We start from the raw sequence: 9,010 nt of genomic DNA, 5'->3' as shown, positions 1-9,010 counted from the left end.
AATAATTAAAATCAACCTGATAATTAATTCAAATTCAAATTAATTTCAAAGTTATTTTAAAACAAAATTTCAAACATCTTTTTAAAATCATTTCAAAACCTTTAAAACTTAATTTCAAAATTCTTTCAAAATTATTTAAAAAATCTTTCAAAATCATTTCAAAATCCTTTAAAATTCTTTCAAAATTATTTAAAAATCTTTTCAAAATCAATTTTAAAAATTATTTGAAAATTCTTTTCAAAATCATTTCAAAATCCTTTAAAATTCTTTCAAAATTATTTAAAAAATCTTTCAAAATCATTTTAAAAATCTTTTTAAACTTCATTTCAAAATTATTTGAAAAATCTTTTCAAAATCATTTCAAAATCCTTTAAAATTCTTTCAAAATTATTAAAAAAATATTTTCAAAATCATTTCAAAATCCTTTAAAATTCTTTCAAAATTATTTAAAAAATCTTTCAAAATCATTTTAAAAATCTTTTTAAACTTCAGTTCAAAATTATTTGAAAAATCTTTCAAAATCATTTTAAAAATCTTTTTAAACTTCAGTTCAAAATTATTTGAAAAATCTTTCAAAATCATTTTAAACTTCAGTTCAAAATTATTTGAAAAATCTTTCAAAATCATTTTAAAAATCTTTTTGAACATAATTTCAAAATTATTTGAAAAATCTTTCAAAATCAGTTTAAGAATCTTTCAGAACTTAATTTTAAAATTATTTAAAAAATCCTTCAAAATCATTTTAAAAATCTTTAAACTATAGGGCTCTGATGTCACGCCCCAAGTAGTCTCTGTCCGAAGAAATTTCGGCAGCATCTCCCCTGTACGGGTGACAATATGAATCCAGAATACATATATCTATACCTCGGCCACACTCGGCCGGAACAATACACACAAATAGTAAACAATCCACACAGTTATATTCAACATTTCTACACAGATATAATATGAACAATCCACGCAGTTATATAAAGAAAAGATGATATAGAAATCAACGAAGATATACGTACACATCCTACTCCACTACAACGAAGAAACGAAATCCACGAAGTAATGAAATATTCGCAGCGGAAAACAAAGTAACAAACCAATGTTCGATATAAAGTCCACAATACAAACCCACATCACAAGTATACATATAAGAGCGAATACAGAAAACAATATCTAGAAATCCTCGCGACAAAGGGGCTAGCGACTGGAATATCTCCCGACGACCTCAACCTGAAAAATAGTAACAACGGGGTGAGTTCAAAGAACTCAGCAGGTAATCCAATAGATATGTGCAATAACGTATAACCACGGTAACATCTTATGGTACAATGACACTAAACCATAGAGCTCTACAGATGCCTCTCTAGCGGTACCACCTACAGTGCAGTCTCTAACGATAATGAGATGTCATAGTGAAATAAGCGTAATAACCAACAATAGGCATAAAGTACGATCTATAGCAAGAATAATAAGAAAATCATAACGAAATAAAGCGTACTCACTGCGAGGCTTTATTGTTCGACATCTACGAGAGATAAAAATAGTCGGGCAAAAGCACGTGTATCACTGTATGCGTATCAATCATACGATCACCAAATGCATCAATCATAAAGAATGCGATACATGCGTATGATGCGATACGTAGTCACCCCGTCGACCGATCGGCCGTCTCGCAATGGTGAGGCCAGGTGGGTAGACGTGCATGCTGGCTCGCCATCACTCGAAGAGTGGCCGAGGTGGACGGGATCGTCGGAGTACACATCCTCCTACCTCGACATAGTGAGGAGCGCTTGATGCCTCGTCTCTCGATGCGATGGCGGGGAGGGATCCCATTGACCCCATTGATCGTGCTACCCATGAGCACCCGGTGCACCACCGAGTAACTGCCATACACACCACGAGTGCCGTGCCACTACCCGTGCGGTGGTCGCGTGTGCGAGCCCTCGTGGCCGTAGACGAGCTCAACAATAATGGAGTCGTCAATCGCCCAGCATGCAATCATGCAATATGGTGCGTGCGGCTACAGTATGTCATACCTGAACATATCCTCCTCCATATATGTGCGTGCCAAAAAGGTAAACACATATCACTACAACCATGATATAAGCAGCATAGATCCAACAACATATAACAAGTATCTACAACAACTGATCCAGTGGAAAATAATACTTAATGTATCTATCCATCTCCATAACATACATAAACATAGCAAAAGATAAAAGCATCCAGTTCTAAAGTAAAGCAACTAACAGAAGAAGCATGTGATAGGTATCAACTAAGCTAAGACCAGGGAAGAAATAGATCTACCATCTATCACTAGTAATTATATATAAACTATACATATCATAAGACAGTATCAAAAGATAAGTCAAAGGGTACGCGCCTCAAATAGAAGGTACAATCCCAAATTCGAAGTAAACGTTGAGACGCCTGTCTCGAATCAGAATCCTGTGTCAAACAACATATATATTTTATTTAGCTAAATCCAAATGAAATAGCTAAATAAAATTCCCAAAACTAAATTAGGGAAAAACCCTAATCACCACAATCACAACTTATCTAGTAATCATGTCATCTCCAATTCAAACCTACACATAAACCTAATTCATCCACAACAAGCATAACCATCTAAAATAACCAAACTACAGGATGATCTACAACTAAGATCATTTATCCTAACTAATCATAATCCAAAACATACCTAATTCTACACACTGCTGTTGATAGCTGGAACCAGAAGAGCTACTGGATGAGGTGGCTATCGTAACCAATAGAAACCCCACAGAAACAGGACCTCAATTCACTGCCCTGATTGTAGATCTACAGTAGGGATTGTTGTTGCCAGTAACAGGATGAATTGCTGGATCAAAGAACTCACAGCATTCAATTTGAAATCCACAAAACAGATCCTCCCTGGAATCAATCGGATCAGGCAATGAATCAAACCAGAATTCATTAATCAATTAAGATCGAAGATCACAGATCAAAGAGGAGATTAAACAATGGAAATCAAAGATCACACACCCTAATCTTACCTCAACAGATTAGCCTGCAGCAAGGAAGAAGAAATCACCCAATCGGAAGATCATCACTGATCAATTACAAACCACAGCTCAAGAAACACCTCTTCAACCGAATCCCTATAGAATAGAACTTCACCGGAATTAATCGGATCAAGAAGAAATCAAGCAATTCAAGACACCAATCAACCCTATAGAGATCAGCAACCCCATCACAGATTGTGTTAGGGCACAGGGCTAGAGAGGATCAAGAGAAAAGACTCAAGAGTCTACCCTTGCCATCGGCGACAGTGGTGTCGACGCAAGCTCCCGGCTCCCGGCGATCTAGGGCACAGGTCCGCAAGAAGATAGCTCGGATGAAGCTAGCCCCTCTCTCAAAGCTCCGGTAGAAGACCCTCGTCGGCGATCGGTTTGGCACTTAATCGATCCAATGGCGCCAAACCAACAAATCCTCTCCCAGATCTGGTGGACGGTGGTTGAAGGAGGTGCTCAACCGCCGGCGATCAATTCCCTTGGTGGCGTCGTCGGCGTCGGAGAAGAGAAAGGGCTTGGCAGAGGGAAGAAGCGCGTGGGATCGGGGAGAAGGCAAGTAGGGATCGGCGATTTGGGGGAAAGGAAATAAGGAAAAAGGAATTATATAAATAAACATTTCCTCATTTAAACGGGTATCCCAAACAGGCTTTATCCGTACCCGTAATTGATCCCCTCAAAATCCGTCGTACGAGCTCCGAAAAATTCCCAGAAAATCTCTAAAAATTCTGGAAAAATTTTATAAGGCTATTTCTCAAATAACCCTATTTATTTTATTTTTCCGAGATCTCACATCTGATACCTGATCAACACCAATTAGATAATTTGATTGTTATTTAAACTTAACTCATGATTGGACTTAAAGACCAACTGAATAAATAACCTAAAATTTTAGCTACTCTCTCTCTTCAACCTAAAAATTAACAAGTTCTTTTTCAAAAATAAGTATTATTTTATTCAAAATTAAGCTAAGTCCCTTTTTCACATAAGCTATATTTTTAAAATTTAATGTTTGCAAAAGTCTCAGCTAAGTGACTCATATAACAACTTTCAAACTTAGCCATCTTTATGAATTTTTGCTGAGTTACCTATTAGATTCATTCTATGCTTAGCTAAAAGTATTAAAAGCATATTCCTTTACTTGCAAAATTTTTTTTGCCAAGTAAAAAGAGCCTTCAAAATAATATGCCTCCAAAATTCTTTAAAATCTAACTAAGTTTTTCTAAACTTAGTTATATATTTTTTTCTCTTTTCCTCTAAAACCAACTAAGTTTACAAAGAGGCTAAAGCCATCCTTCAAGTCATCCATAAATTAGCCTTTTTAACTTAGGAGAAAAATAACTAACAAATTTTCCAGTTATTAGCTAAGTGTTTCACAAGCATTTTTCAAAAGACTAAAACTACTTTTTTCTAAAAACTTAAAACATGCTTTCCAACTGGCTTATTTTTTGATATATGGAAAAGGGGGAGAGTAGGAAATTCAAAATCATTAATTCAAAATCAAAAGTAAAAATCAAAAGTAAAAAGTGTTTTATTAAGGGGGAGAGTAGGTAATTCAAAAGTAAAACTTTATTTAAAATCTAAAAGGAAACCCTGTATTAAGGGGGAGCTTCACAAGAGTTTAAGTGTTATCTTAAGTTAGGCGTTCATTTCAATTTAAATACTTAAGCTTGCTCACTTAAAACTTTTTAATATACTTATGCATTTGTTTTACTGAACTTTGAATTTGGGTTGCCATAATCAAAAAGGGGGAGATTGTTGGTGCAGGAAGCATCCGACGATCGAACCCAAGTTTTGATAATGGCAAAGGGTTCAAAGTTAAGTCGTGTTGTTATCTAACATGTTGAATGAGTGTTTCAGGAAAGTCCGAACTGCGGTTAGGCAGGTAAAAACCCTAGGGGGTGGTAACCCTAGGTCCTAGGGGCAGTAACCCTAGGTGGAGAAAAGTCCTAGCTGCGGTTAGGCAAAGGGAAAACCCTAGGGGGTGGTAACCCTAGGTCATAGGGGGTGGTAACCCTATGCGGAAAGTCTTGGCAGGTCGATGGCTTCAGGCAAAAGTCCTAGGGGGTGGTAACTCTAGGTGGAAAGTCCTGGTGTCGCGAACCAGGTGAAAGACTGGATTAGCCGGGAAGCGGATGTCCAGCAGAAAGTCCGGAAGCGTTGAGTGCTGAGCAAGTCCAGTTGATCTGGATGATCACACTGGCAACAAGTAAATCTCCTGAGTGGAGTAGATGAGGACGCGTTCCCCGTAGAGGGAACAGTAGGCGTCGGGTCGACCTAGGGTTTCCAGTCGGAAACCTGAAGTCAGACTCGGACAGTCCGGAGACTGCCATTACTTTATATTCATACTATTATTTTGTATTAACTTTGTGGTGCAGGTATTTTTGGATTAACATACTTGCAGGTACCAAAAACATAATGAAGAACTCGGATGAACAGTGTCCGAGGCGCCTCTATTGTCACGCCCCAGGTAGTCCCTGTCCGAAGAAATTTCGGCAGCATCTCCCCTGTACGGGTGACAATATGAATCCAGAATACATATATCTCCGCTTCAGCTCCTGGAAGCTGGTCTCGCAAGCCTCTGACCATGTGAACTTCACGCCTTTCCGGGTAAGATGTGTCAACGGCATAGCAATGCTGGAAAAAACCTCAACAAATCGTCTATAATATCCAGCCAATCACAAGAAACTACGGACCTCCTGGACTGACTTCGGCTGCTCCCAGCTAGTGATAGCCTCGATCTTCTGAGGATCTACTGAAATACCTCGGCTAGAAACCACATGGCCTAGAAAACCAACTGAGGGAAGCCAAAATGCACACTTGCTGAACTTCGCATACAGGTGATGCCGTCGAAGAGTCTCCAAGACTATGCGAAGGTGCTGCGTATGTTCCTCCTCGGAACGCGAATAGATCAATATGTCATCGATAAATACAATAACGAACTGATCTAAATACTCCAGAAAGATACGGTTCATCAAATCCATAAATACTGCGGGAGCATTGGTAAGCCCAAATGGCATTACCAAAAACTCGTAATGTCCGTATCTGGTGCGGAAAGCTGTCTTCTGAATATCAGAATCTTTGACTCTCAGCTGATGATATCCAGATCATAGATCAATCTTAGAATACACTGATGTATCTCTGAGCTGATCAAATAAATCCTCGATCCGTGGCAAAGGGTACTTATTTCTGATAGTCACTGCATTCAGCTGCCTATAATCGATGCACAACCTCAGAGTACCATCCTTCTTCTTGACGAATAGTACTGGAGAACACTAAGGTGGAATACCGTGGGGTTCTCCACAAGGACACCGGAATGCTCCTGCCCGTGCATGCCATATGCAGCTGCTGCAGGGGGAGCTATCCTCTGTTGACGATGCGAAAATTGGGCTTTCGGCCAACCTCGCTGAGTCCCGGACTGACCAAACTCTCCTCCTGGAACAGAAATCCCAGAAGCTACATGCTGAGCCTTCAGCGAACAGTTTCGGCTCAAGTGCCCAGGCAGTTTGCAATAATAGCAAACTGACTGTCCCAGAGTACACGCAGAGGTGATGTGATCTCGGGATCCACATCGGGTGCAGTGAGGGTCACCAGTGGACTGTTTCCGGTTCTGCTGAGCAGACCGGGAGCGTCCAGATGAAGATCGTCTTGACTTCTGGTGTCAACCAGATGTCCCAGAAGAACCCTGACCTGTCTGAGTGCGACTGCTCTGTTGCTGACCTGTGGTCTGTGGCTGCTGAATCTGTCTGGAAGTCCGATCAGTTTGCTTCCTCTTATTGTCCGTATTTGCTCTCTGCTGAGCTGACTCAATCATAAGAGCCCTATCCAGTACCTCTGTGTATGATGAACTACCAAAATAGACATTCTTCACCTGAAGATGCTCGTCCAGTCCCTGAATAAACTGAAGCATACGAGATTTGTTCTCGGCAACCAACTCAGAACAGAATCTGGCCAACCGATTAAATTTGGATTTATACTCCATCACTGAGTGGTTATTCTGCCGAAGACTCAAAAAATCCTGCCGACGAGTCATCTGATACGCCCGAGGAAAACACTGACTCTCGAATGCCTCCCTAAATCTCGACCATGTAATATTCTGCTCGCCTATAATCGAGCGTTGCGTGTCCCACCAGATCTCTGCCTCATCTCGTACCTCAAGTACGCAGTAGTGGGCACGACTGGAGGGGATGCCGAGTATACTAAAGGTGATACCACTAGTGGTACAGTCGAGGTATGTACCTCTGAAGTCGGAACCGTCGGGATCTTATAATCCGACGTGCCTATAAAATCCTGACGAGTCTGTCCCTGACGGACAGACTCGCTCTAGCAAATCTCTCTGGAGACTCTGTCTCTGGAGAATCTATCGGCCTCTTACGTGGACGTTCACGTCTCGGTACCGGAACAAGTGTATGTGTCACATCTGTCAACAAAATGTTATCCAGATATCACTATAAGTATGAAAACTATAAAATTACCTAATTTTACCTGTTTACCGTCTGGAGATGTCCTGTCGCTGCTTAGCCCCACAAAATGGAATCTCGTCAAAATACCTCGAAACTCCGAAACGAGTAAGTCGACGAAAATCCATACAAATCCAAAATACCGAGAATGCTCACGAGAGTAAGTATCATAAATCCGAAACCCGACAAGTAGGTATCGTAAAACTTTGCTCTGATACCAAAAATATTGTCACACCCCAGGTAGTCCCTGTCCGAAGAAATTCCGTAGCATCTCCCCTGTACGGGTGACAATATGAATCCAGAATACATATATCTCTATACCTCAGCCACACACGGCCGGAACAATACCCACAAATAGTAAACAATCCACGCAGTTAGATTCAACATTTCCACACAAATATAATATGAACAATCCACGCAGTTATATAAAGAAAGAACGATATAGAATCCTTGAAGATATATGTAAACATCCTACTCCACGACAACGAAGGAAGACAAAATCCATGAAGTAATGAAAATATATCCGCAACGGAAAACCAAAAGTAGTAAACCCAAGTGTTCGATATAAAGTCCACAATACAAAACCCACATCACAAGTATATAAGATGCAAAAGCAAAACATATCCCGACAACAGGAGAGCCTCGCGATAAAGGGGCTAGCGACTGGAATCTCTCCTGACGGCCTCAACCCGAAAAATAGTAACAACGGGGTGAGTTCGAAGAACTCAGCAGGTAATCCAATAGATATGTACAGCAACATATAACTACTAGCAATATCCTAAGGTACAACCTCCTAAACCATAGGATCTATAGTACAGTTTCATAATAGTACAAACTACGGTACAATCTCCTAACAGTATAACAAATATGCACAACTGAAATAAACTGTAATAACCAGCAATAGGCATAAAGTACAGTCTATAGCAAGAATAATAAGAAAATGCATAACTGAAATAAACTGTACTCACCTGCGAGGCTTGGGCAAATGACTGTGGACATACACAGATAAAGATAGTCAGAGCAAATAAGCATGTATCCTGTATGCATGTCAATCATATGCAGTCACCCAAGTGCATCATCCAATATGCAACAATCACAATAAATGCAATCTGTGCATATGATGCAATATGACATGGTCACCCCTGACGCCAGTCAGCCATCTCACACACAATGGTGAGACCGAGTGGGTAGGGCTGTGACACCGTGCACTCTGCCGTCACTACCCCTGATGAGTGACCGAGTGGACGGGATGATGTCGGAGTACACCTATCCTCCTACCTCAGACATAGTGAGGGAGCGTAACGCTCTCAACTCCCGGTACGCAATGACGGGGAGGGATCCCTGTCTGCTACCACGCTGCAGTCACACTACCCATGAGCGGACCAGCGGAGCACTACAGAGCTACTGCCATACACACCCTACTGTGCTGTGCCACTACCCATGCAGTGAAACACGTTGTGTGCAGGCCTATGTAGCCGGCCGACGAGCTCAACAATAATGGAGTCGTCA

General features: G+C 40.6%; 1 long non-coding RNA gene across 1 annotated transcript; it reads right to left on the bottom strand.

The window, feature by feature from the left end:
* Window positions 1–2,381: 2,381 nt before the first annotated feature.
* On the bottom strand, window positions 2,382–3,614 carry LOC122053815. The gene is made up of 4 exons (XR_006132375.1): window positions 3,285–3,614; window positions 3,027–3,131; window positions 2,693–2,904; window positions 2,382–2,439 (listed from the first exon to the last, which is right to left on the bottom strand). It is a non-coding gene; the product is annotated as an uncharacterized LOC122053815 (long non-coding RNA).
* Window positions 3,615–9,010: the final 5,396 nt, after the last annotated feature.

This window comes from Zingiber officinale, chromosome 3A (assembly GCF_018446385.1).
Source record: "Zingiber officinale cultivar Zhangliang chromosome 3A, Zo_v1.1, whole genome shotgun sequence".
Taxonomy (NCBI): Eukaryota; Viridiplantae; Streptophyta; class Magnoliopsida; order Zingiberales; family Zingiberaceae; genus Zingiber; species Zingiber officinale.
Note: the sequence above shows the minus strand (reverse complement) of the source record. Positions and strands in the feature narration are given on the sequence as shown.